We start from the raw sequence: 20,206 nt of genomic DNA, 5'->3' as shown, positions 1-20,206 counted from the left end.
ACTAATCAGACTCTGTCTTTAGAACTTACACTGAGGGACAGCAACTTTAGGGAGATGATGCCAGGAACTTAACTCAACTGTCACATGGAGTCAGACCATGTTAGGTATGTGAAGCAGGCCATCTGAGAGAGGGAGCAGAGAATGAGGGGAGGAAGGAAAGGGGAGAAACGGAGATAAATGGATTGAGACTGGAGGGACGTGGTGAGAAAAGCAGACGAGAGTGGCTGTGTCTTTAGACTCTGGCTTCCCCAACCACTTCCAGTTTTATTTTCAGTCAGCTCACGTCATGCTTTGTTTCCTGTCTTTGAATGTCTCTGAGGTTTCCTCTTAAACACTTATAGCCAGTCTTTCTTGATTTAATCTGGCTTGAGTGGGTTTTGTTTTCTCGAAGTTAAACATTTTTCTCTAGTTGAGGATAGTTGTTAGCACCTTAGAGAGAATCAGCATCTCAGGCTAGTTGTTTCACCAAGGGAGGCCATGATCCAGAGTGCCGGGAATTCATGGCAGTTGGGGAGGGAGTTCAGGGAAAGGTTGGAAGGACAGAAATAAAAAGAATTTAACTTAAAATTTTACTGAGGGATCACCTCCTTCCTTTTGATATTTGCCTACACATACTACGATTAGAGGAGCTTTTTTCCTCTTCAAACCAACAATAGTAAAAAAATTCCAGAAAAAAATCAAATAAATGATTTATTCGCCCAAATCTTTGTGCCACTGTCTACCTCCACTGTAATGCTTGACTGTGAGGCTTTTAAAAAAATGTTTATTTATTTACTTTTAGAGAGGGAGAGAGAGGAGAGAGAGAGCGCCTGTGAGTGGGGGAGGGGCAGAGAGACAGGGAGAGAGAGAATTGCAAGCAGGCTCCATGTTGACAACGTGGAGCCCAATGCGGGGCTCGATCTCACTAACCGTGAGATCAAGACCGGAGCTGAAATCAAGAGTTGGATGCCTAACTGAGCCACCCACATGCCCCTTGGCTGTGAGGTTCTTGTCACAGCTTCTCATGTTGCAACAATACACCCTCCAGGAGTACACAGGCCGGAACAGGTGTTCCTTCCATTACAGGTGCAGGGAGCTTGACTCCATTCTCACTGCCTTAACAGTGCAAGGTCTCCCCATTGGGTCCACACCACCTTAGCTATCATGCCACATGTTAAAGAATATGCTTCTTGTTTTTGTTTAAAAACAGATTGTGTGATTTTTCAGAAACCCACACATCTGTTCTGTATGGTATCTGAAGGGGGAAGATCCAGGGACTTCTTCAAGAGGGAGTGTTTTATAAGAAGAACCAGCAGCCTCACATCGGGGATTTCTGTGCTGAGAAGGATTAGTCCAGTGAGCTGGACTGTGCCTATCTCTGTGTGGACATACATCATGGACACTAAGTGCTACCAGCTCCACAAAAATGATCCATGGTTCCTGCCGATTCCCATTGGATTGTGCCCCCAGAGTTATATGACATCAAGCCAAACAATCAATGTGGCCCCTAATATTTAGTAATGCATTTCTAAGCAAACACAAGTTCCTGCTGACATTATTTATGAATTCTCCGGTAAGCAACAATGTAAGAAATCCATTTATACTCACAGCTCCTGCTGGCCCTGCCTGCTGGCACGCTTCCCTCTCAGGGCCCCCAGATGCTTAGTGCCCAGGCTCTGATCTCCTTGCCCCCTCTCCTATCACTTTAGGGCCAGGCTTCCCACTTGTCTCTGTTTACTGTTAAAACCTGAGCTTTTCACACTTCAACGGATGCTCCTCAAACAGCAAAGAATCTGGATCGTAGTCTGTCCACCTTCTGCTCAAACCTAAACTCCTGTGGGCGAGCTCACTGGTTCCCATCACTTAGTGAGTCCAACTGTAGGCTGAATGTAAGCATCACTATGATTCTAATACGTGGTGGGGTGGGAGCACATCTCCATGGAGTGGATTAACAACTTTTTTCTCTCCCAGGCCGACGCTGACACACGCCTCATAGGCGTGTTAAAAATAAGACACTCAGAAGTGGATCAAATGGAGAGGCAAGGTGGGGGGCACAGAACAGGGCAGGATGGCAAAACCAGTTTGCTCTTGATCATGGTTTCCATATTTTAAATAATCACATTACCGTACATTTCCCGCTAGGGGATCTACCCATGACGGATCCACCTTATTGACTCGTTCTTTGAAGTCACCGAACACAAGGCACTAACCAAGGGTGGGTGCAGTGTGAGTCCTCGATCTGATATTTTGCCATCTGGGTACTACTGACTAGGCCAATTAACGTATCTGAGCCTCAGTTTCCTCGTGTCTAAGCCTGACATCAGAATAACAGAAATAATATTAATGATGATGATGAAGATACATGTCCAGCTTCTCCCATCATTCAAGCATTTATAGAGCCCCTACTATGTGCCAGGCAGTGTTCTAAGTGCTTGGGATACACCAGTGACGACTCACCAGAGATCGCTGCCCTTCCGCAGACTGTGCTGGGAGAGCAGTGGTGGTGGTGGGCGGGCAGAAAATAAACCATGGCATAATAAATGAGTAAAACAGGTGCTATGCTAGTAGGTGATAAGTGGTATGGAGGAAAAGAGAAAGTAAGGCAGGGCAAGAAGGATCAAGGGGGCATGTGGGTGGCTGGGAGCCACACTGAGAAGGTAGGGGGGAGCAGGTGAGGGTGTGGGTCAGGAGGCTCTCTGAGGACAGGGTGCTCCAGACAGCAGGCACTGCCAGGGCAAAGGCCCTGGGGTAGACGCGTGCTGCTGCATTCTGTGAGCCACAGGCAAATTCTTGTGTGAAGCAGTGCAGGGCACAGTATCTGGAGAAGAGGAAGGAACATTAAGGGGGGGCGGGGCGCAACACATGGCCTTGGTCAGGACTTCCAAGGATCTAATCAGATAATGATGAGTGCAACTATTTACCGTAATCCTTACTGGCTCTACTAAAGAAACAGTAATTCCTCTTCACCCATTTTTAGCTCCTGCTTGACGGTTTCTTGTTCTACTAAGTAACGCCTCTCTTTGTGATTTGTTTTTTTTTTTTCTTAATTGATCCCCAATGTCCTGAAATGAAATAGGGACCAAACCCCTGTCCCCAGGTGGGAGGACTGAAGCCAGCTGAATTTTGGTCCCCCACATTCTGCAGCAGAGACTCTCAGACTCCCCTTTGCACCCACCCGTCTGAAAGAAATGGGTGATCATGAAAGCAGGTGCCTGGGCTCACAAGTTTTCTCTCAATCCCACCCACGTGAAGAGTTGTCCTGCCTTTATGGGCCAAACAGCAGTCTGCTTAGGGAAAGCTGATTCTAATCTGATTTGAGCAAAACCACCTTTTTTAGACAGAAGCAATGCTCACAGTGTGAGGCTGGGGGGGAGGGAACAGGGTTCTCACTGATGGCTTCAGAACACAATCCTACGTTTTCCCATTACCACTACACTGTTCCATGGCTGCTTCCTCGTGCAAACTGCTGGACCCACTGTGCCAAAGGACAGGAAGCTCAGATATGGGAAAATCACCTCTGTTCCTTAAGTATCTTAACCTTTCCTGGCTCAGGACACCCAACCAAAAGCTGTAGCTGGCAGTCTGAAAGATGTGTAGACAGTTTTACTGAGCAGTGGTAGATTTAAATTCACATTTCCTTTCTTTGTGAAGATAGGAAGGTTCTTTCTTTTTTTTTCTTTTTTTTTCCCTTAGGTGAAATAGATGGTTTATTTATTTTTTTTATTTTGAGAGATGTGGGGGGAATCCCAAGCAGGCTCCGCACATCAGGGCAGAGTTCGTGAACTCACGAACTGTGAGATCATAACCTGAGCCAAAACCAAGAGTTGGACGATTAAATGACTGAGCCACCCAGGTGCCCCAAAATAGATGGTTTATATCACATCCGCATTTTCCTCTTAGACTTGGATGCTCCCTTCCCCCTACCCCTCAACCAAGATGCTGCTGTTTTCCCAAACAACTGAGTTGACTATGTTGGTCAGAGTGCTGGAAAATAAGATGACTTCACTTGGTCATTGCACAAAATGCAAACTAGTGATGAGACAGCTCATATATATATATATATATATATATATATATATACACACACACACACACACACACATATTTTATATATACACACACACACACACACATATACACACACACATATATTTTATATATACACACACACATATATTTTATATATATATACACACACACACACATATATATACACACACACACATATATTTTATATATATACACACACACACATATTTTATATATACACACACACACACACACACACACACATATATTTTAAAAACACACAGCCATCATTTTTTTTAACAAGCTTATGTTTCATGAAGTTCCACTCTCAGTAATGCTGTGTGGTGGCATTTCCTTGGGCCATGCTGGTCTGAATAGACCTTCAGGGACATCTGAACACTAAACTACAAACAGTATAAAACTGGCTAGTTTCTGAGTCCTACATAGAAAAGGAACACTTCGGGCTCTCCCCATTCTCTCCCTTGCCTGATTGTGAAACAAAGGCTGTTCTCCGGGCTCTGGTGGACCAGCTTGTGGGCTACAAGCTTGGAGAATTTGTAACTGAATGTTCTGTCTCTCTGTCCCTGTATCTTGTACAGCCGTTTAGTCAAAAGAGGATGATTAATACACAGGCTCTGTGCTGCATGCTCAGTGATGACACATCTACATGTGTGTGTGAGCACAGCCACACCCGAGAAGACAGAAGAGAGAGGTGAGCTAAAAGAAAGTTGTGGGGTCAAGTGGATTGCTTAATTGCTAAGTTAGCTATATATGGATATAGAGGAGTAGCCTCCTGTGTGCATTTAACGTCTGACCTGACTGTGATCAAATCCCAGTGTAAGATGCAATTCTACTTAAGGTGACATAAAACCAATGTCCGGTGGGGTGAGCGATGGCAGTGATCTTTGTTCCTTGAGGCCACGAGAGGACACGCCAACGTGGACATACATAAGGCTGTTTATCTATGACCTTTCAAAGAACAGGGTTGATATGGGTCTGATGAAACAAGTTTGAAACTCAAGTACGGCAAGGATTTAGAATTATATCGCGAGAAAATTGTAGTTACATCCCTCTTGGAGACGGGTGTGTCAGATTTTATGCCAGATGCTCTCACATATATTAGCTCATATATTTCACATATATGAGTTAATACTTCTTTTAAATGTACGTTTAAAAATATGTGTTTTTTAAAAAGGTAGTAAGGATATAGAGAGGCTGATGGCTAAGACAAAATAGTGAAAGTCCTGCAAGAAACACTTGAGGATTTCTTATCTATTCATTTACTTTTAAGATTTCATTTGACAATTGGGGCGCCTGGGTGGCTTGGTTGGTTGAGCGTCCAACTTCGGCTCAAGTCATGATCTCATGGTTCATGGGTTCAAGCCCCGCATCGGGCTCTGTGCTGACAGCTCAGAGCCTGGAGCCTGCTACGGATTCTGTGTCTCACTCTTTGTCTCCCCGTCCCCTGCTTGTGCTCTCTCTCTCTCTCAAAGGTAAGTAAACATTAAAAATTTTTAAAAATAAAAAAAAAGATTTCATTTGACAATTAATAAAATTGCAGGGACTATTCTGCATGTTTTATAAATTTCAGCTCATGAAAAATAAGACAAAAAAAATATGAGGTAGTGTCTTAGTGAGCTCAAAGTGTCCCAACAAAAAGCAATAGACATTAATTTCTCCCAATTCTGGAGGCTGGGAAGTCTAAGACCTAGGTATCAGTGGAATTGGTTCCCCAGTGAAAGCCCTCTCTCTGGCTTGCAAATGGCTGTCTTCTCCCTGTGTCCTCCTACAGCAGAGAGAGAGGAAGCAAGCCTTCCACTGTCTCTTATTATATGGGCACTAATCCCATCTTGAGAGTCCTTCTCATCTCCTCTAAATCTAATCACGTTCCAAAGCCCTCATCACAGTCACAGTGGGGGTTAGGAATTCAACACATGATTTTGGGGGAAATACTTTAGCCCATAACAGGTACTATTATGTCAACTTTATGGATAAGTAAACTCAGGCGCAAATAGGCAGTAACTGTCTCAATGACACATGGCTAGTAAGAGGCCTCAGAGCCTGAATTCAAACCCAAGATATTCCATCATCTTAGCTACCACATTGTCCCCTTTCTCATGATGAGGGAGTTGACAGCTATGTTAAAGTTGAATGTCCAGACATCTGCATATAGACTTCACTTGTGTTTCATTCTTTTGTTTGGGTCAGTGGCTCCCAGACGGTGATGTCCACAGGTAATACTGTGTATAAAGACTCTGGAGAGTAAGTTTGACCATAAGTAATTTTTGGCCAACATGCTTACTTTAAGCTCCGCATCTGTGTGGATAATACACTCAGTGTAAATGGAAGATGTGTATTTATCACCACAAATATGGTGAAAGAAATGACAAAGCCCTGTTTTCATTTTATTGATTACCCAGTGTTGCTTATGGAAATGAACAAACCGATATTCTTTGGAAGGGGCATGAACAATTAATTCCAGGTCAGGAAGGACCATTCATGGGGCATTGGACAAGATACTTCATCACACAGGCTCGAAGACTCAGTTTAAGTCCTCTTCAATTTAAGAGGCTGTTTTTTAAGCCATGGAAACAGAGATCTCCCATTTCCTCCGAGTGTGTCGATGGGCTCAAGAATAAGCAGTTCGCTCAGACATCGCTGTTTGCACCCACTGGGACTGATGGCTTCATTTAGCAACATAGTGTTAGGTTTGGGATCTCTGTCGAGAAGAGGTTGAGGACGGGCCTAACATAATGCATAATCCATGGAAAAAGCCAAATCTTGTTTTGCTGTGTGTCATGAACAATTAGCCTATTGTTTCATGTTACTAGGTGAGTAAAATAACTGGTTATATCCACGGTTGCCATGGATATGCCCTGCTGCAAATGGTCCCAGATTACAATATGGTGTTGAGTTGAGGAATAGCAGGCAAAGGGATTTGGCTGTACCAACTGGTGGAAGTGTGTCAGCATCTGAGACCGAGTGAGATGTTCACAGTCATGCTCATGTGCTTCAGAATCAGAAAGAACTGCCATTGTTATGAGCCATATACAGGGCCAAGTGGGCAGAATGGGGCCAACAATATACTCATTATGGTGCCCTTTCCATTTAACTAATTAAATTTTCATATGAATGAATTAATTTTGGGGATACCTATACCTTGTTTATGTCTGTCCAAGTCTAAGCTATATTTCCATGGAACTGACCCAAAATGTTGATCCATGAGCAATGGTACTTAAGTTGCTCTATTTTGAGATTTAAAGAGATAAAGAGGTTTCCATCGTTGTGTGGAATTGGTGGCCTGAATTACTTAGTGCTCAAGATTGGAGATATTTAAAAATTTTTTTTAATGTTTATTGATTTTTGAGAGAGAGAGAGAGAGAGAGAGAGAGAGAGACAGAGCATGAGTGGGGGAGGGACAGAGAGAGAGGGAGACACAGAATCTGAAGCAGGCTCCAGGCTGAGCTGTCAACACAGAGCCTGACGCAGGTTGGAACTCACGGACTGCGAGATCATGACTTGAGCTGAAGTCGGACACTTAACCGACTGAGCCACCCAGGCGCCCCAAGATTGGAGTTATTTTAGATTCTGAAACTCTTTACTTGTATAGAATCTTCTTGCCAGCCAATCCACAGCTAGCTTAAGATGTTGTATACATGTAACGATAATGGCATTGCATTTCTTAAAATGATGTAGTATAGATTTTTTTTTTTTTTTTTTTTTTGCTAATTTGGGTTCATTGGACATTAACACTAGTAAAGGTTTAGGTCATGTTATGAAATGGAATTGTAAAAAGTTAACTCACCAGACAAACAACCTTTGACTATTTTTTCTTTTCTGCCTAAGAGAATCCTGGTGCACATTAAGTAGATTAAGTATAGGGGCATTCTGACATGACCACAACACTGTTGGATGTGGTAAATCTGAGCACCAAATTCCATGGGATGTTCCGCATATCATTTAGATGTTGACAGAAGCCAGCCAATTGCAACTACAGTACTGGATTCCAAATACCTCCATCATTGGAATGCTTCTTCCAATCTCTCAACATTCTTTCTCTTCTTTTGCTCCCTTTTATTCTCTTTTATTTCCATGCTTATTTTTTGAAGAGACTCTGAGGTCAATTTTCTCTTCCCCCAGAACAACAATGTCATTCACTCTGAGCTGGCCAGAAGATACAATGCCCCCCTCCTGCATGTCCCATCAAATGTAAAGCCCTGGGCATCTGCTTTGAGGTTTGACAGGGAAAGCCTCTTCTCTCCAGACTATCAAACTGCTGTGAAAGCTTGTCTCAGTCAATTCTGCTATACCACACCCATAAACACGGGAGAGGCAGAGAGCACTGGACCAATGCTCTGGAGCCAGCAGCTTGGGTTCAAATCCCAGCTCTGCCGTTTGTTAGCTGTGCAACCTCTGGCAGGCCACTGAAGCTCTCTGGGCCTCAGTTGGCTCAACTGTAAATTGGGTGATATTCATACCACCTCAAGAGTGTTGCTGCAGAGGGAAATGAGTTGTCGAGACACGTAAAGCTTTAGATAGTTCCTGATATGTAGTGAGTACTCAATATATGCCAGTCATTTGTGTAAGAGGCCCTCTAGCTCAGAGGCCCCCAGCCCAGGCTGCTGAGCCAGCTACCAGGTTTCAAAGTCCGGGTCCACCTTCCAAATAGCTGTGCATCTGAGGCCAGTTACTTATTAGGTCAAACCATATGACCTTTCTACAAAAGTGGAGACGTCATAGCACTTAATCTAATATATACATTAGGACATTAGTTCTCCGTGCCTCAGTCTACTTGTCCATTAAAAACAGGGGCCATAGGGGCGCCTGGGTGGCTCAGTTGGTTGGGCATCTGACTTCAGCTCAGGTCATGATCTCGCAGTCCGTGAGTTCGAGCCCTGTGTCAGGCTCTGTGCTGACAGCTCAGAGCCTGGAGCCTGCTTTGGATTCCGTGTGTCTCTCTCTGCCCCTCCCCTGCACATGCTCTGTATCTCTGTCTCAAAAATAAATAAAAACATTAAAAAATTAATTTAAAAACAGGGGCCATAATCCTACCTCATAGGATTGTTACAGGAAGCAAATGAGGATCTGCGAACATGTAGGACAATGCTTGATATATAGATTCTATTTAAGTATTTGCTATTATTATTTTTGTTACCCTCACATCTCATTACTGCTTGACACAAACTGTCCCCAAGAATAGCCTGCTTATTAATCTCTCTTTTTGCTTCTGTCAATCAGCTTTTCAGTCTTGCCAGCAATGCCCCTCTTCTTCAAAGCTTGGTCTCAGTTCACCTGATTGACCCGCCCACTGCATTCTCTCCATTTCTACCATGTCTCCTGGCATTTGTATATTCACCGAGGACACGATGTTTTACATTAGCTGCCCGTGGTTCCCATGGCATCTTTGTCTTTTTCATATGTTGACCCTGGAGTGTGAGGGTCCAGGGACATTGTGACATTTGTTTTGTGTCCTTTCATGTGATGATTATTTTATATCTTTAGAAAAATTCCTTAAGTTATAACTAAATGTGGGACCCCTAATGTCTTCCTATGTTTTTTTTTAAACAAGTTTATAAAAAACTTGAATACTTTTAGACTTACATAAAAGTTGCAAAGCTAGTACAGAGAATTCCTGGATGCCCTTACCCAGTCTCCTCTAATGTTAAAATTGTATACAACCATTTTACAATTGCCCAAACAGAGAAATCTGCATTGGTCCATTACTATGAACTAAACTTCAGATTTGATTCAACACTTCACCTGTTTTCCAGTGATGTCCTTTCTTTCCTGCAGGATCCCATCCAGGATGCTACGGTGCATTTAGTCATTATGTCCCCTTAGTCTCCTGTGGTTGGTGACAGTTCTCAGTCTTCCTTGCTTTTCATGACCTTAAAGGTTTTGAGGAATACCAGTCTGGCATCTTGTAGAGTGTCACTTGATTTGACACTGATTCTGATATCATTTGATATCTGATTCTCCCCTCCACCCCCCCCCCCCAGAATGATTAGACTGGGGTTGTGGACTTTTGGGGAGGAACACCAGAAAGGTCAAGTGTCTTCTCATCATATCATCTTGGGGGCATATGATACCAACATGGCTTCTCACTGGGATGTCAGCCTTGACACCTCTGTTCTACAATTTTTACACAGAATTCTCTGCATGTTAAAGTTACCGAGAGACCATCCAAACATGGGAAGTAGGTACGTTGTCAAAATCACAACATTTTGGAGCACTGAATGGGCTTGCTCAGTTGTTCCCAACCTTATCAGATGCAACGCCTTTTTTTTTTTTAATAATAAATATCTTCAAATGCTTGTTTACTATTCTGAGAAAAAAATGTATGGGTGGTAAAATTTATCAGTACTCACAATCACAGAAAAGAATGTCCTAATTTTAATATAAAGGGGAAACAAAAGGACAGTAACATGTAATAATATTATAAATGTTCCCAAATGTAAATGCTCCAGTCTAACTATTCTGCAAGCTATAGTGCCAGGGTCAGATGCTTACATCTATATGAAGACTTCACGAATGACATAGCCACAAATGTACAGGCCGATCAAGGACTCAAGTACAATGAGTGGCACTGTCCTTGGTGAGCTGGTTTTCTCAATGGTGAACCACCTGTGGGAAAGTTCCAACAAAATACCATTGCCCTCAATTTTCATGGTGTTTCATTCCTGGAAGAAATTCACTACTTACTAAAAACATGCAAAAATATTGTGCTTTTAAAGGTAAAATGGAGTTAGGCTCAGATAATTGGAACCAGGTTTTTCACTTACATGGAAGTGTGTGGGAATGGGGCAGAGAAAAACACTTCGTTGTAGAAATGTCCTGTGCATTGTAGGACATGTACCCTCCTTGGGCTCCACTTACTAACTGCCAGTGGTTCCCCCGAAACAGAGAGGGCAAAAAGAAACACTCTTTGCATTTCAAGATGAAATTTCCAAACGATGGGGGCCATACTGCCCCAGTAGGGACCACTAGTGGTCTAGTTTAAGTCCATGTGCTTCCATTCACACCTAGGAGCTGGGCTCGGGTCCATGTAGCCAGCACAGGAAGGTAAAACTTCGCCTGGAAGTCAGGTCTGCTAGCTCCTAATGTGCATGATCTGTTGCTTGCTGAGCTCTCAACAGGACCCATTGGGAACCGTGGTATTGATGCTGATTGATCAAATCATACAACTCACATCACCTACACACATGCCTACACACACCACCACCATCACCACAACTCAATTCCTGCACCAAACCCTTCACAGATTTTCCATTGCATGTAGGAGAATACTCATATCTTTACATTGGCCTAAAAGGCCCTGTACAACGTCACCCTCATTTGCCCCTTCAGCTTTATTTCATACGTTTTTGCCCCCTTGCACATTATGCTTCTACCATGCTGGGCTTCTCTCAGTTACTGGTTAAGTGTTACCTCCTTCCTGCCACAGGGCCTTGACACATGCTATTCCCCCCTCCCTGGCTTTTTTCCTACTTGTTGCCTGGCAAAATCCTACTTATTTTGCATAGCATAGCTTAAAAGTCACTTATTCAGAAAGCCTTTTCCTGAGTCTCCTTGTTCAGATGTTCTAACAGCATCCTGTATTTCTTGAACATACACTTATCAGAGCTTATGATTCAGTAATTGCGTGATTCTGTGTTTGATATCTGCTGCCTCCACTAGGCTCCTCAGGAGGCAGGAGCTTCACTGGCTTTACTCATTATTGTGCTCCCAGTACACAGCCCAGGGCCTGGAGCATAGTAGGTTCTAAATCTCTGCTGAGCACATGAATGGATGAATAGCTGGGTTAGCTGTCTAGAATGGTTTTCAGGTTGGCTCAAAGGCAGGCGCGATGGGGCAAACAAAATCATGCTTTTTCACGACGGGCAGGAGCAACAGAACCTTGGTTCTAGTTTGCTGTGAAGATAGAGAGCCATGCTATTTGAGACCATTGATTTTGGCTTGTTTCAATAGGCTGGTTTTCAAAAGAACATAGAATAGAGGAGGCTGGAAGGTACCTCTCTGTTTAGACAATGCCGAGTTCCTGCATCTATCTGGAGCCAGCTTCCCTGCTGGAAGGAACTGGAGGCTTAAGTAACATCTCTGCAAGCTTTGGCTTTAGAAGATTCAACCCTAAAAGTACCCCCCACTTCGTCCTTCCCCTGGTATTACCAATATCATCTTATCTCCAAGTAGCCCTTGGTATGGTGCCTTTAAAAAAATTTTTCTTTATTTATTTTGAGAGAGAGAGACCGCACAAGCAGGGGAGGGGCAGAGAGAAGGAGAGACAGAATCCCAAGCAGGCTCCGTGCCATCAGCACAGAGCCCGAGGTGGGGCTCGAACTCATGAACTGTGAGAGCTGATATCAAGAGTCGGACACATAACCAACTGCACTGCCCAGGCACCCCGATATTGTGCCTTTTAAAGTGCAAATTTTGTTTTCTTTCTTTCCCAAACTTCAGTCCTCTGGGTATCTATCCCTTTCCTTAATTTGGCACATCCGCACATCACCAGTGCTATTATTTATTAATGTTTCTCTTTGAACACATCACACCCTGACATTGACGCAGATTTTAGCTTCAAAACACACACTAATATGCATGAACTCCTGTATTTCTGGGGCTTGTTGTATTCATTTGGGAAAGACTGCTTTTTTTCTTAACAGTGTTCCAAGGCAGACCTCCTTACTGTCCTTAATTTGTTAAGAATGCTGATGAACAGAGAGGTTTGCTGACTTGCTCAAGGTCATAGAGTTATTAGCAGCGACAGAACTGGGATTCAGAGTGTCTGGCTCCTGGCTCTGTCCTGGGCTGTCCCTGTCACGCTAACTCAAACGATTCTTAACTGAGTTCTCCACCCACACCAGGCACTCCGTAAATGTGAACCGCTATGGGACTAATGATCACTCCTCAAAGCAGACTCTTCTGTAAGGTTTCCCGCCCTTCTCCCCAGAGAATGTCATATCCAGTCTCTGCCACTGGTATCTGGGAGGCTAACACCTTTTAGATGGCTCTTCCCAATTTGTAATATTCTGAGCTGTCTGTGAGCCATGTCTCATTTACAAATGCTGCATCCTTCTTGTTTACATCACTAAGATGTTCACAGTTTTGATGATGAAGGCTATTCTGACATCCTCACAGAGATAGGTAAATCTCCTCTCGGGAGGTACGATGTATTTTCCATGTGAGTGTCTAATTCATCCGTGATGATGCTTCTAAGAGTCGCAAAGGCATCACTGTCCCAGGGAGATAGGAAACCTTCAGTGAGGCCTCAGGATGGCTCCAACACTGGAGGCAGCTCCCTTCCTGATTCTGGAAGGCACTGTTTTCGGGAAGATTCCCTGCCCTCCTGATTTTCAGCATATGGTGGTTTCCTGAACTCCTGCAGAGTTGCTGATCCTGATTTTAAATTCAGTCCCTAACTTGGAACTAAGTCACCCATGGATCCCAGGCACTCCACCATGACATGTCATACAACTCCAGCTGCTGGAAGATCTTAAAGTCTGATCCCACTGGCATTCTTTCTGATCCTGGCTGAACACATCTAGATCATTCCAAACACATGGCTTTTGTCCTTGTTGTTCCCTCTGACTGGAACGTTCTGTCTCCAGTTTTTGCCACACCTGTTTTCATCATTTACGTTTCAACTCAATATTCTCTCTTCAAGGCCGTTCCCTGACCATCCTATGCAAAACTGCACTCCTAACTCCTCACCCCAATGACCCCCAAGTCTATTACTTTGATCTACTTTCTTTGTGAGACTTATTATGACCCCCAAAGTATCTTATTTGGTTACTAATGGTCTATCTCCCTCCTGTCCCCAGTAGGATGTAACTCTTGCAAAAGAAAAGGTGAGGACTCTCTTGTTTACTACTTTCCCTCCAGTGCCAAGCAGGGCACTTCAGAAGTAGCTACATAAGTAAATGCATGACTGTGGTCTGGTCCCCACAGTGAGGGGCAGGGGGAAAAGGACGACTGCGGAATCAGATGGATGCAACCTTTTGTTATCATGGAGAAATTGGAACATGGGCTTAGGAGTTAGATAGGCTTGGGTTCCAGTTCCACCTCTGCTGCCCTGGCTGTGTGCCACAAGCAAGTTATCTCATCTCTGTTCTTTCGGCACATCAACAGTAAACGGGGACTGAACGCGCTGTAGTGTATCATGTGCCTGGCCCCGTGCCAACCACTGTACTAGGATCTCAACAAATGTTAACTAACTTCCCTTCTCTTAGAAATGCCAGAAGAAGCCCATGAAACTCTTGACAGCCTTTATAACACACTTGACAGCTAATAAAGAACTCCGGTCTCCTTATATTTGGTACAATCTGCTTAAAGTACAACTGCCATACATTTTTCAAAAAGCAGTGACATTTTCAAAACTTGGTTATCTTATGTAGACTCCTGAGAGGGTGTACAGTCTTAAATCCACTGAAAAGAATCTAGTCTTTTAGTGCGTGACCTATTTGATAGAGGTGTCCCTCCCCTGTATATTCAATTACTTGCTGTATAATAGAACCGTGCACACCACATATAGTTCCGTAGTTGAACACTATGTTCCTCAGGTGGCATAAGGGGCATAAGGGACTTTGAAGTACTTGTCAGCAACTGGCTTTCCTGGAACCATACTCTAACCACTCAGTTCACAGTGGCATTTTACTTCTGAAGTCCTTGTTCAGAATATTAAAAAGGGCACGCAGCAGACTTCATTCCTTTGCTTCAAGGACTGTGATTTTGTAAAGTTGGACCCCGTGATCTACTCAGGAGAGAGTCAAGGGCTCCAGCAAATGCTTAAAAATGGTTTTGAATGTGGCCTGGAGGTGTTAAGTTGGTCAGTAACTGTAACTATGGAGTCTGATTGTGGGGAATTTAGTTCTCCTTCCCACTTCGTCCCAGATGGTGAGCTGGAACGATTGAACAGGACAATTTCACAGGACTTCGGAGGTCGCTCAAACTACTTTTTGTTAGTGCACGATGGTGCTTTCCCAGTTAAAAAAAAAAAAAAATGTTGCTGACTTTTCTCAGCTATAAACTTGGCAAGGGAAGTATTGAAGTTTGCTAGACTTCACCTAGATCAGCTACACTTTTGCTGAATTCTGAATGATCAGTCAGGCCTCTGGGGTCCCTCATCTTTCACTGTAATGATAGCTAGATTTATTCTATCCAAAACTGGTGCTCAAGAGCAGGAGATGGGACCTACTCGTTTGTCATGTTGGCCATTGTGACACCATGATTATGTGATGTCCAACTTGGTCTTTGGTCTGAAGAGAGTGAACGGAGACGAGAGAGATGTGAAACCCGTTAAGGGGTGGCGGTGGGGGGCAGGGGCAGTGCACTTTGTTCCTGGCTTCAGGTTGTGAAGACTTGGGATCTTTTCAGATTTGTTTTTCAGGACCTTGCAGATGTTAAAAGCAACTATCTTGTGCCATTTCTCTCTGAGAGGCAACAAGTTGAATTTTGGATTCCGACAGATAAAGGTTACTCAACCTCAGCACTATTGACATTTTGGGTTGGCTAATTCTTTTTTTTTTTTTTTAAGTTTTTTATTTTGAGAGAGAGAGAGAGAGAGAGAGAGAGAGCGCACACAAGCAGAGGAGGGACAGAGAGACAGGGAGAGGGAGAGAGTGAATCCCAAGCAGGCCCCGCACTGTCAGCGCAGAGCCCAATGGGGGCTCGATCTCATGAACCGTGAGATCATGACTAGAGCTGAAATGAAGAGTTGGATGCTTAACCGACTGAGCCACCCAGGGGTCTCTGGGTTGGCTAATTCTTTGGGGGGGCTGTCCTGTGCTTCCTAAAATGGGTAGTAGCATACCTGGCCTCTATCAGTAAATGCCAGTAGACGTCCTCCAAGTTGTGACAACCCAAACTACTAGGCATCGTCAAATGTCTCCTGGGGACAGGGGGTGGGGCAGAATTGCCTCTGGTGGAGAACCAGTGGAGAATCTCACTGAGGGAGATTTCGTGGGCACAGGAGAACTTGGAGTGTTCCAGCTTCTCTTGGTTGTCCTGGGCTTTTAGAGCTTTGAGTTCCCTGAAAAAATGGATTTTTGATGGATTTGCAGACAGGTAAAGGATGAACTGCAGGAAAAGGTGAGAGAGGGTGGTACCCGAATGCACTTAATTCCCGCCCCCCTTCCTCCCTCTCTTCTGCACCTCTGCTAGTCTTCTAGCAGTGAAGCAGGGGGTGGCATAGATGTGGAGAAGCCTGGCTGAACTGGACAAGCTGGAGCTGGGAAGCCCAGTGCCTGCAGACTGAACTGGGGGAGCCTGAGGCTTTTAGAACTTCAAGCAATCCCGATATTTAAATTCAGGCATCAGCAATTTACTGCAGGCAGCATGGAAGATGGTTTTTGGAGGTAGCCGGGCATCGGCTGGGGCCTTTGGCAAAACTGCACTGTAGGCAAAGCTGTTTTTGCCACCTCTCTCCTTGTGAACTCCCCCACGCCCTGTCTCACTCTCTGCCCTCCGGGCACACAGTCGCCTTGTGCTGTCCTCTGGCTGCTCAAAGTCGGCCTCGCCCAGCCTGAGCCATCTGCTTCATTACCTGCCCCCATTTTAACTCTCCTTCCCCGAATGCTGATTTCAGCTCTTTTGGGGGTTAAGATTAAAGATTCAAATACCTCACACTAAGGGGAGAAGAGTCAGTAGGTTTAACCTATTCAGGGGATATTTAGATTCTTTGAAGCTTGCTACTCCTCCTTCAGAAGACATTTGGGAACAAAGGGCTCATCTCTGGTTTTTCTAGTTTTCCTGAAATGAGCCCCCTGGTTATATATTTTCTAGTCACAGTGTCCCCACTCGGCAATCACAACCCATGAAGTCCATAAACCAGACTTAACTTAGAAAGGGGCTCCATACAAGGTGAGCTGTGAATTTCCCATAAAAGAAAAAAAAAAAAAAGAGAGATCCAAATTCTGTAGCTTGGCCTACAAAGCCCTTTGCAACCTCCTCTCCATTCATTCACTCAAATGTGGTAAAAAAAAAAAAAAAAAAAGATGGACACCGACCCTGGCACCTACTCTCCAAAAATGCATACTGTCCAGTGGGGGATATACATCCAATGCCACGTGTTGGCCCAGGGTAGGTCAAGAAGGCTTGGGAGCACCTTGTAGGGGGTACTAACCACAACGGCTGGTCCAGGGAGGGAATCTCTCTGCTATCTCCATATGTCTCTACCTGGCACACCTTGTCACCCCTCTCTAGCTGTGTACCTGACAGTCCCTCTGTCTAAATGCTTTCCCATCATCTGTCTGGAAAACTCTTAACATCTTTCATGATCCAGCTTACCTGTTACCCCCAGGAAAATTTTTCTGACTGTACTTTTTCCTCTCTTGTTTTGCTTTGGCACATCTCCCCTTCCTCACCCCCAAATAAGTGTGTTCTTTTCTTCAGGCTTTATATACCCATTCTATGGAAATATGTGTCACGGTGATTTGCAATGATCTGTTTACTTGTCAATCTTCTCCATTAAACTTTCTTCAAAGCTGAGGCAATGAAGCGTGTCTCTTTCTAGCTCCCAGTTCGTAGCCCAGTGCCAGGCACACAGAAGTGCTCAGTAAAAGTCACTGTATGAATGAACTCATTCCAACCAGAATCTGGAAAATGTGATAGCAGGCTGTCTGCTTTTTTCCCTTTTATATTACATTGTGAGACATATATACAGAAGAGTCCATAAAACATATATGTCTGGTATAAAATGAAAATCTGTGTAACCACAGCCCAGGTCAAGAAATCGCTCCCTCTATTCTTAACTCATCAGTGGATGTCATCAGCTTGAATTGAGTGTGTCAGTAAGCCGAGGACTCAAAATTCTGTATCTGACCTGAAGTTATTGGGGTCTCCTGCGAAGCATGTCCTCAGCTTGAACCTCAGGCCTGATACTTCAGATACCACCAACTTGGCCGGAAGCCAAGCAATTCAGTCAAACATCACTTGGCAGACGTGGTCTGCAATCTAGCTACAGGAAGCTCTTCGCTCCACTGGACAGTATCTTGTTCGAGATCTTGAGCCCTTTGCTCCCCCCTCCCCCAATATTGAGGCTGCAGGTGTATCTGGACTCTGTCACATTTGAGAAAAAAAAAACAATTAGCATGTGAGCCTATTTGCTAACAGTTAACCTGTGTGGAGATCAGCCTTTATTTTTTAGTTGCTGTTAATACAAGCAGCTGAAATCTTGCCGTGTTATCAGAAGGGGGGTGCTCTGCTCTTCTCTGAGTGGAAATCAGCCATCTGCCTCACTGCGTTCGGTCAGAACACCGTGCCTCTGGAAAAGCCTGTAGTTACAGGATGCATGGTAACCACCTTCAGTGCAGCCCAGCTCTGAGCTCGCAGGGCCGTGTGCACAGGTCTTATCCAGTCCCGCTGTCGGGCCCCAAAGCTCCCTCTTCCTTCCCTAGTTGTCCTCAACAAGGCAGCACCTGCCTGTCTTTCTTCCTCCCTCCCTCCCTTCCCTCTTTCTTCGGTTCCTCCTCTTTTCCTTATTCCTCCCTCTCTCCTTCTTTTCTTTCCTCTCTTCCTTGTAGCTGTCCAACAATACTCTCTGTACACAGACTACAATGATGATTTGTTCAATAAATAGTTCTTGAACCTGGCTGTAGTTCTTTTCTCGATTGAAAATTCAGCTACGTTTCAGCAGGCTATCAATTCTAGGATCCCCTGATTTCACTCTTCTTTCTGTGTGTGTGTTGCATGAATCCATAGTCACTGTATTTAACTTAACTCGAATTAAAAAAAATTTGTGTAAAACAAATAACAACCTGATTCTCTTTCTGTTACTTGCTTCAAAGGGTTTCATTCACATACTAACTATTTTCTAAGCTGTGTCTGTCACACAGACTGAGATGCTGAGGCCAGAGCAGGGAGCAGGCAGAGGCAGTCCCTTTTCTCGTGGGGCTGGCATTTTGAAGGGTTTTTATATTCTAGAACTGAGCTGTCCAATATGGTAGCCACTAGCAATGTGCAGCTATTTAAATTTATTAAAATTAAATAAAATTTAAAATCCACTCTCATTCACACCAGCCACGTTTCAAGGGTTCACCAACCACATGAGACTAGCAGCTTGCCATTGGGCAGCACAAATCTAGACCAGTCCCATCATCACAGAAACTGAACTAGGATATTCTGGAGGAATTTGCCAGACCTACTACCACTCCAAGACTTGAAGAGATCCCTGTAGCAATCTTGTGAGATGATTTATTATGACACCAGATCATGACTCCTTTACATACAATCCTCCCTTTGAAACACGGAGCTTACATCCAGCATGCCTGGAGCCAGTGAATTTATTAATTTGAGCATCCTGTTTTTACTTACAAGACAGCTAAATCAGTGTGGTGGAATAGCATTTTGAAATACTCATTTTTCCCTCTCGTCTTTCAAGCAGGTATTGGCTCTGTATCAGGGAAGGAGGGGCTGTAGGGTAGAATCCAGAAATAGGCTTTGAGTCTGGCTGCTTTTGTGGTCCAAATGTACGAGCTCAGGACCTTTGAGCATTTGTAGAAGGGGCAAGAGAAAGGAAGATTTGAGGAAATAGATAAAAATGTCTCAGCAGAAGCAGGACTGGAGGAGAGAGAGAAGAAATGTGTGCCTGTGCACACATGTGAGGGTGTCTGAGAGTGAATGCCAACTTGCATGTGTTATACGGGCTCATGCTACATGGTTTTCCTGGCAGTTCCATTGGGGGTAGTGTGATCTCAGAGGGATATAGTGTCTAGGGATTTTGGACAGTGGGGAGATGTCATAAATCCACTAGACCTGAAGGGTCCAACTGACCAGGATGATGGATGTTTCAGCAGCTGTGTGATAATTCCACTATGTCCTGCCCTTACTCCAACCTTAACCCACCTCAGGGAAGGTGAACCTTGGGTCATGATTTTCCTCCAGGTTATGGGGATGCATGTTCAAAACAGAAATCAGTGGAATTATAATAAAAAATTAAGCGGATTTTCTGCCAGCATCCGCATTTGTGGTCTGGGAGCCATATCCACTCCTCAAGCAGTGTGGTTTCCATATACACCAACTCCACATGCACAGACCTAATCTCCTTTGGTCTGCTGGACTTGGATTGGTAGAGTAACATTTCTCCTGGAAGAAACAAGCGCACAAAGCAGTGTCATCTTCTGCATTTGGACAGAATGTCACATAGGAAATTGACTCCATCCTGGAGCTCTGGTTTCACACGTTCATCAACTGAAGTAAGGGGGAA

The 20,206-nt window shown here is 44.2% G+C and overlaps 1 protein-coding gene across 8 annotated transcripts in view; it reads right to left on the bottom strand.

The window, feature by feature from the left end:
* TRPM3 (transient receptor potential cation channel subfamily M member 3) overlaps nucleotides 1-20,206 on the bottom strand; it is a 485,893-nt gene that overhangs the window by 25,531 nt on the left and 440,156 nt on the right. The window lies entirely within an intron of this gene.

The sequence above is a fragment of the Acinonyx jubatus genome, chromosome D4 (assembly GCF_027475565.1).
Source record: "Acinonyx jubatus isolate Ajub_Pintada_27869175 chromosome D4, VMU_Ajub_asm_v1.0, whole genome shotgun sequence".
NCBI classification, from domain to species: domain Eukaryota; kingdom Metazoa; phylum Chordata; class Mammalia; order Carnivora; family Felidae; genus Acinonyx; species Acinonyx jubatus.
This window is presented reverse-complemented; position numbering and strand designations above follow the sequence as displayed.